General features: G+C 32.6%; 1 protein-coding gene across 1 annotated transcript in view; it reads right to left on the reverse strand.

Annotated features, from left to right (window-relative positions):
* Window positions 1-10,103, reverse strand: part of LOC119834433 — a 64,202-nt gene that overhangs the window by 50,631 nt on the left and 3,468 nt on the right. The window lies entirely within an intron of this gene.

Raw genomic sequence — 10,103 nt, forward strand, 5'->3', positions numbered from 1 at the left:
ATTTACTCTTATATGTATTCTATCCATTTATTACAATAAAATCATTTAATCGAAAGAAAATAAACAAAAAAAAAAACAGCACATGTAATCTTCAATTGAGGAAGAGGGAACTCTCCTACTACAGGTTTTTTAAACTTATCAGGAGAGTTCCACGTATATGTAACAACACACCCAAGCTGAATTAATAAATAAATTGTTTAAATTGTTTAAATTGTTTTAATTGTTTAATGCAACTCTTATTTGCGCATATGAGTAGGGGGAACATTTTTTTTATTACGAACGAAGACAATTGATTTCCCTACGAATTGTGATAATATTAAAATCCTTTTAACATTAAAAATTAATTCGATTTTGTACATTCATCTGGTAAAATCATTTAACATTCTTAAACAACACTCAATTTGCACCAAACCCGCAGTTTAAAATCGCGTGCTTCGAACAAAGAACTCTCAGGAAGCTTTGTGCCCACGTCCGATTGCCCAAAAAGCTATATCGGTTGAAATAATCTCACACGAAAGCATAGTGTTGGACTTGGTGTTCATTTAACAGCTAATATTAAATGTGAATGAATTGAGTTAAGGTGTATAAAATCGCTCTATTGTACACTTTTGCCTAATCTTGATAAGCTCGCTACCAACGTGTCTTTCCTTCCGTCTGTCACAGAAAGCTGGTGCATTTGAATCTAGATAGTACATCATTATTAATATTAATATTCGATATACATGACCTAAACAAAATACGAGCAAATAAACGTGACATATAATGTTTTAAAATATAATGAACTGGAACAACTCAACTTCAACAGAAACAAGCAGTATGAGTACTGCTGAGATGATCTGAGGATCATTAACTTTGAATACATTTTATATAATATACACCAGTATACACGTGTTTTATTAAAAACACGTTTGTACTTTATCCTTCTATAGTCCTTTACTAATAATTCGGTTGTGTTAACGTAGCTTCGTAAAACACTCGAGGCAAAATCAGTTACAAGGTAAATATCTTGCGTATGAACTTGTTCATGAAAGTTAATCAGGAATTGTTTAAAACAAAACATGGAACTTGTAACTTCGAAGTCGTTAAAACTCATTAGTGTCATGAATTACTCATCGTTAAGTGTTTATAGTTCTCATAGTCATACGTAAACTTCATAATTCTAATAATTTTATGTACCTTTTAGTTTCATACAAGAAATTACTTTGTTACACCGTTTTGATTATTTATCGTGTTTTGTTGTTAAATTGTATTAACATGCATTTGTCCTGAATGTTTATTAATTTAATTTTTCATATCATATACCCGTGTTTAATAATATTTAAAACGAGTAATAAACATTCATTGATTTCGATTTAAGCTCGTGATATCTTTAACTTTGAAAGCCTATGTATATTATGTAAATAATATAATCTTAAAACCATGTGCAAAATCCTAACGAATGTGATAATTTTAATTTATACCACAGATAACATAATAGTACTAGTACTTATGTTTATAATAAAGTATTTTATATCTTAATGACTTTATGGAACCTACTTGCGACATATAATAATGATATGATCAATTTTATATCTTTTATTGAAGTGAAACTTCTTTAGAATCGTTGTGATTTCAAAGCTGATGCAACGGAAAAAACGACAGGTAAGAGACACAAATACAAAAATGTGTAGAATGAAGCCGGCACAGAATGAGACAGAAATATAATACTATTTTATTCATTCTTTTGTCGATTTACTGAAGCTTCTATCGTGTGTGAATTGCACACACACCTTTTTTTAAGTTTTTAACCGACTTCCAAAAACGAATAGGATACTCTACGTTTGTCTGTATATACTTTATTATGTATGTTAGACCATAGTTTTGGCAATTGCGAATCGATTTAATATTTTTTTATCTAGTTCGAAAGAGTAGGTATACTCCGGAGGTATTCCCGTTATCACCAAGTCAGGATCTGATGATGGTAATTCCAGGAAATCGGGGAAAATCCAAGTAATACGTAGTGAAACTAGATCTTAGAAGTAAATTTTGACCCACTTCCCGTTTTCCGATGAAACTAAAGCTTTATATTTAACATTACATAATGGAATAACCTGTTGTTAGACACAAAATTTTGTAAACAGATGAACAATAATGTATTCTGCAATAAACTCCATCGTAACATTACGCTACTCGCTGTGTTTCCTCACTGGGAGCTAAACCTCTTCAACGGTGAACAGCAAATTTCCCTCACTGTGACACGAAATTCTAAATTAACAGAGTAAATTGATTTAACCATAAAAGCCTGTTCTAAATTCCATCAGAACATGGCTGCTGCACCCAGGCAAAATAAGGATTTATGAAAAAAAGTATTAAATCAGAGAGCCTACTAAATTTCAGTAACCAATAGTTATATACCCCAATTAATTGTATTGCAATACTGTAATTGGCAGCGGTAATCTGCATCGGTTGTGGTTAAATTGATATTTGTTTTGCACTAAAAAATTTATTGTAATTATTCTTTATGCAAAGCAGAAATATATGGTATTTTTTATAACGCAGTGTATAATTGGGCACCGTCATTAAGTAAGTTATTTTTGTTTATTGTTTCATTGTGTCAGATCGATATTTTATCTCGAAGACCAAGTAGATACAATTTGACATTTCGATCTAGGTAATCATTCCGAGCGTATGTAATTGAAGGACGTGTAATACTTTTGAGATATTGTCGCAATTTTATTCAATTGTTAATATTTAATCATTTATAAAGATTGGATTTAACACAGAATAACCGTTTTGATTCGCGATGAGAAATTCATTGTCAAAGACATTTTGACGTGACAACGTCTTAAATTAGGTTGCGGCTCGGAGTCACTCATGAAAAAGTGTAACGCCCGGTAACGTTACGATGAGTCACCGAACTATGATCGGTCCGCCGCGCGCGCAGCACTAGAGAATTAGGCGCATTGAATCGGCGCGTGCTTGTGTCTCTATCTCTATCTTTCTTGAGCGTTCTTGGCGTTGTCACGTAAAATCTTCGCCCGTAAAACCGACTTTACAAGCAACCATTTTTTTTTTTTTAATAATAGATCAAGCAGACATTTGACCACAGGTCTACCTGATGGAAAGTAGAAGTGATCTAGGTGGTGACATGTCTGCTTGAGAAAAACCTATTCACTATTGCCTTGAAAACATCCAGATTATAACTGTTCGGAAAAACGGACGCCGGCAGAGAATTCCAATACTTAGCAATTCGGATAAAGAATGAGGTGGTGAAGCGTTTAGTGCGCGAATTTGGAATATCCACTGTATAAGGATGAGATTTGTCAGTGCGTCTACTGGTACGGAGGTAAAAGGGTAAGGAAGGGATCAACTCGTGAAGACCCAAAGCGCACTCACCGAAGTGTATTCGGTAGAATACACAAAGGCAAGCAACTTGGCGACGATGGTCCACGTTATGGAATCCTCTACCAAGGATAGAAGGATCACCAATAAGTCTGAGGGCACATCGTCCAATGGAGTCTAGAGCCTTCAAGTGGCATTTTGCTGCACCGGTCCAAAGATGACAGCAGTAATCCACACGAGACCGGACTTGTGCTTGATGTAATTTAAAGATTTGTCCCGGTGTGAAGTACCGTCGTACCTTATTTAAAATGCCCAACTTTTTTGCAGCAATTTTTACTTTAGACTCAACGAATAGGCCAAAGTTTAGGTCAGATATTAATGACATTCCCAGCAATTCCAAGTTCTGAGAAATATTTAGAGGTAAACCAAGAAAATAGAGCGTTGGATCGAGTAAGTCGAGTGTTGAAGCGTGTCAACGTTTTTCATCGTTAATTTTCTAGTGTAATTATTTTTTTATCAGTTACCAGTGGTATTAACCCTTTGATTGTCACAATAATATGTTACTCGTTGTCGTATGCACAAACCTTGCATGCACATATCTATTCATGCATATCAATTAATATTAATAGATAACTTAATTAACCTTTGTGTCTTTGGCGTCATACTCATAGATGATAAATCGCTACACATTTCACAACGCACAATTATTATAGCAAAATTATTTACTTCAATCTATAAACAGTCAACTTTTATAAAGATTCAGACTTCTTAATAGAAAAAAAAATATATAAAATTACTAATTGCTCACAATTTTCACATATTTTAATTAAAATACTAAATTCAAGATTTTCTTAAAGTACTTCATATACTCGGGAAAGTTTTAAATCCCATGAAAAGTAAAGATTTTAACATGAAGACATCGTAGCATAATTAAAGATTAATAAACTATGCTAAAAATAGCAATAGCTTATGACTCCACCAATTAGTACGTTTAATAACAATCATTACGCGCGGATTGTCTTACGTCCTATACATTTATGATTTAATTATATAATTTATAAGCTGTACCATATGTGAAGTCAGTAAACAACTTACACAGGGTGTAAATTTGTATTTTGTACAGGTACATAGAAAAATTGTCTCAAAGAAAACAACTCTATTATTATTGAAAAGAAAGAATACTGCATTTAAAGATTTTAAAAAATTCCCTTACCACACACACGAAATAAATAAAATCTGTTAAATCTACACCCTGTACTTTTAATAACCGATGGGTCACTTATAAAGATGAAATCTCCCTTCCAAACTTGATAAATCGAATGACAAGAAAAACATGAAATTTGGACTTATAATTGAATTTTCACGTGTTCATATAAACGGATAGGCTAAGTATCATTAGATATTTAATATCTTTTAATTCTACATTCCACTTATATCATAAACATGGAAGTTTATTTGTTTAGATGGATGGATGACAAAGGAGCTGTCGCCTGAAGGTAAGCACCACCCATTCACATCTGCAGAGGTATTAATGGAGTAAGATAGAAAAGCATGGAAAAGATGAGGAATGGACACGAGTCTCTGAGTCCCCGTAAGAAACAGTAACATTCTGTGGAGCTATAGTAGGTACTATATATAGCTCGATGCAAGGTGGCCCAATTCTTGCCAAAGCGTGCTCACTCCCACGATAAAGTGTTTGTTGCTCTTTCATGCAGGCACCACTGAACTTTTTAATCATAACAGTAATAAAGCTCATTGTAAATAGAAGTCCGGAACATCATATTATGTTCAAATTTTTTGCGAAATCTAGTCAGACATCATTGGTTTTTATTTGATATATAATCATTATTTGATCTGCGAATATTGAAGTACTAAATAATTAAAAAAAAAATACTTCTATTACTTCTGGGATTTAAAACAGATTAATTTACTGTTACTACACAAAATCACTCGAGCCAATATCTTTCAAGTTATTACAATAATAATGACTTTGCTCTTAAAAAGAGGCCGTGGAGATATTTTATTGTTGAAAAAAATCAACCCTCAAACTATTTAAATAGAAAGGGAAATCCTTGTCCCCAGCTCCAGTCAAACCTAAAATTTATAAACGCTATGTAGATGACACCTTCACTATATTCCCCACTGAACGTATACCTGCTTTTTTAGAACATTTTAACTCCTTCATCTTAAAAATATCCAATTCACTATGGAAAAAGAAACAAACAACCGCCTTTATTGACATTTTAATTATGAGGGGACGGGATAGCACGCTTAATCACACAGTATATAGGAAAGCCACTCATACTGATAGGTACCTCAATGGTGAAACCCACCACCACCCTTGTCAATATGACAAGGGTGGTGTCACAATAATGAATAAATCGCGTTTTTAAATCCGTTAAAAAGTCATTAATTTCTAAACGTATAATACTCGCGTAAAATCAAACACAAGAAAATACTAGAAGGGGAAAGTTTTTGTTATATTGTACAGGCAGGTTTAATATAAAATCGCGTGAACAGTAATTAATCTAGCTCATGATTATATGAAGACTCCGCTTACATGAATAGGCCATGGATATGGAGTATGTTGTTGTTATACAATCCACCTACACATATCTATATACACTCGGGCTTGTTATTTCTGAAGATATAAATTATCTATGAAGTCACTCTGCCCTTCGACACGGAATATGTTTGATATAAACAATATGTGATAAAGTTCCACACCTATTTTTCCACGATGATTAAATGTAATTGTTTTTTAAGATTAAGTTTTTATTTAAAGTTTACGTGGGAAAAGATTAGTTTAGCGTGTGTAGCGTGCATGCATATGCATGACTCTAATAATACTGTCACGTAAACAGTATAGTGAAGTCCCGTATCCCTTACTGGGGTATGTATGAGGCAGATGATAGTCATGTTTCACTGTTCGATTTTCTTTATGGACAAGTAGGTGATCAGTCTTCTAAGTCCTGCCAGAAATTTTTTTTGTACGTCGCCACCGGGATCCAGGACCCAGGACCCAGGACCCAGGATATCCAACCCAGGACCCCTCGATATACGCTCACGCGTTAAGCACTGTTCCAAGGATCAATCAAACTTCAACAGTATAGCAAGTATTAAACAAGTAATTGTAGACTTATCATATCAATGTCTCCATTAATATCATCATGCATTATATACATTTAATTAATTCAGATTAGTTTTTTTATTATAAAACTCGTATATTAACAAGTCTTAAAATATGGATGTTTCGTTTTAGTTGGCTATTTAATCGGTAACTTTAAGGTAGCGGTGAGAGATCACAATTAGTTCTATATATTCGTCTGTCTATCGTAAGTTATCTAAAAATCACTATTGCGCATTTTTTGTTAAATGTTAACAAAAAATTATTCATGAAATAATAAATTTCACTTAATAAAACATTATCGTTTGAATTGAACTTTTTAGCTTTCTTGTGTTTGACGGCATAAAGTGGTCGTAAAATGAAATAATGCCAGTCGCAAAACAACCGTGATTTATAAATTAAAATTTATTCAACGTTCTTGCGGGCACTAAGACGCTTTTTACCAGGTGCTCTAAACGACCCTATTAAATAATATAATGAATGAAAATGAACCCAACTTTTATTTATAAATACATAATACCAAATTCCTTGTATATACAAATAATGTTTCAATATTTTACTTGCAAAAAGTATCCATATAACTAATCCCAAGTAAACAAGCAATATTTTAAATTAATGTGTATTTCAGTACTAAGTATTTCGCAGTCTCCGTTTACTGTAACTGACGGGCGACGGTCGAACCATTAAGTTCAGTACAATTGTTTTCAGAGGTCTTTGAAGACATAAAGAAATAGTGATTTTAACATAAAACTAACAAGCCTTTAGGGAACTACACCAAAACTAAATGTGACCACGTGGCAGGCACCAGCTGTCAAAATAGAAAAAGTTATGAGGTAACACAAAAAATATAATAAAATTAATTACCTCCTCCTTTTTTAAATATTAATGAACAGTCAACGTAACTTACAAATAATTCTTGTCATGTGTATTCATGCTTGGTACATGAAAATAAAGTTTGTTTTGAGCTATATTTGGGCTAGTTCCAAATAACGATTAATTACATTTCATAACTATTATGTGGGAGTCCAGCACGCTTAGACGAGAATTGGGCCAACTCGCATCGGGGACGTATCAAACCCCCACACGAAACCAGTGTGAAATAGTAGGATGCTACTGTGTTTCGTACGGAGAGTGGGAGAGCCGGAGGTTCGTTTCCTTTTCCTCACCCTTGTGTATGTAAACCATTGTGTAGGTATGTAAACAATTCGCCTTAAATCTCCATAGCCCCTTAAACATTTAACAAAAATACGTAAAATGTATTATGAAAATGTAATTTACGATTTAATTAATGTATTTATGTTTAATTATTCCAACTTCAAATACGTATCATTGTATATACACTCGCTTTAAAATATGGCTAATATATATAGAGAGTCTTATAACACTCAAGGCAGTTAACTTTCGCGTGATTCCTAGCATTTTTAACAAATAGTCTACATTGTTGTTATTCACAAGACGGTAATTTAGCATCTTGTCCGGACAAGAGGGCTTTTTAGGGTCCACGTTTAGGCGTTTCAGAATGAAAAGCCTTGGCTTTAACTAGATATGTATATCTTTACATAGCGAGGATGTGTAAACGTAACGTAACGTTCGTAAAAAGGAGGAATTTCTTCTCTACGTATAATTAATAAAGACATACCTCCTTCATCAGCCATAGTATAAATTATAGGTACTTAAGTGCTCAATAAAGAGGTTTCCGCGTTTTAATGGCATTGTTAACCAGTGAGGTGTAAAATAAGGGCAGAATTTAAAGCAACTTACAGGTAGCGTTCCCCAACGATCGTGTAAATTAAATGAATTCTGAGTTCCAATTGATCGTAAAATAAATTGGATTCAAATATAAGTTACTTTAATTTAGGTATTTTTAAACACGTGGTAAAATTCCAACTACATTTATATGCAGTTTGAATATGTAGTTGCGGTTATTAGCAGAATAGTATTTCCACGGTGCAATCAATATGTAAACCACTAGCCGCTTGCCCCGGCTTCGCCCGGGTTGGCCGGAGATATAGACAAAATAAAATAAAGCCTTTGTCACTTACAGATAACGTGTCTTTATACACAGTTTTTAGATACACAGATAACGCCCTACAACGTCACAGACGTACACATTCACACACTTTAACTTTTTTTTAATTAGTATAGATATTCCTCAAACAATTATTTTTTCATTAAACCATTAATTATTTACCAAACAATGGTGTTGTTCCTAAGTACAATAATTATTACAAAGGAATATTTAATTACAAAATTCATTCGTATTATTATTTCGTTCTTCCAACTATAGCCATGTTTTCAATAAAGATATATGAACATGTTTTTCTCGACTTTTCTTTTTCTTTGAACCTGAAAATGCTTTTCGGTTGACAAAGTACTCAAAAACAATAAATAAATCAAATGGATCAACAAAATTCTCAAAATTATTTCATTACGCGTTTTAAGTTGATTTAGATCTAGAAAAGATAGAATGATAGAAAGTATATTTCTGGTATAGGCACATTTTGAGACAAATACAGGGCTTGACGCAATTTCAATTCTAAATAAGATAGTGACCTTGTAAGTTAGGAGTAATCAAGTTGTCAGATTTATGAGCTTTCATTTACGATGTCTAGCTAGCTGACAGTTTTAATGGTCAGTGTCAATATTGTGTTTAATTATGTCATTGACAAGCATAATAAATCCCGAATCCCGCCTCGTGATCAAATTTTTTCTATTATTTCAAAAGTTCTCATTAATAAAGCATTTCAATGCAATAAAACTAAAAATTAAATAAAGCATAATAAAGTTGTAATAGTTCTTAATGTAAAAAGTTGAATTAATTGATTAATTTAAGAAGAGAAATTTGATTAATTTAATTAATTAAATAATTTATTCATTTATTCTCTCATCACAAATGAGTATCTGTACAATATATTGTTAATCTTATTGCTTATTACTAATATTTGTGAGAGACTGGTGCCCGAGGTAAATATGAAATACTTGTGTTACGGGTCACCAGGCCCCCAAGAATTTTACAGTTACATTTATAAGATAACAATGAACATTATGGACTTTACTGAAATGATGAGATTTTTTTGATAAATATGATATATAAAATACTTATTCTACTAATGGATATATTATATCTGAGTGAATGAATAATGTTGAATGTATGTATGTGTGTGTATTTATATGTGTGTGTGTGTGTGTATGTGTGTGTGTGTGTGTGCTGGTGTGTGGGTGTGCAGGTGAGATTGTGTGAGAGGGTATGTACGGTTCAGTCATTTGACTTACCGAAAAGAATTAATCAAATTTTTGGTAGACTGATAGTCTAATTTTTTAAGCCATTTACATACATACGCCTTACAACTTGTTTTGTGCAAATGATACGGACATGTTAATTTTGTTATATATATATCCTGCAAGAAAACAGTAAAATCTATGCGAAAGACTGGTATTAAATGAGTTTTTTACACAGACAATACCTTTCCTTATTTGGATTATATGTTAATTGGGAATGTTGCCTTATAATAATAGATAAAATAAAGGTCTGTCTGACAGTTAGAACATCCCAACGTTTGTAGAGTTCGTATATTGGATAAGAAAGAAAGAAAGAAAGAAAGAAAATATGTTTATTATGACACATACAGGTAAATATAACAAAGTAATAAATATA

This window comes from Zerene cesonia, chromosome 19 (assembly GCF_012273895.1).
Source record: "Zerene cesonia ecotype Mississippi chromosome 19, Zerene_cesonia_1.1, whole genome shotgun sequence".
NCBI lineage: Eukaryota > Metazoa > Arthropoda > Insecta > Lepidoptera > Pieridae > Zerene > Zerene cesonia.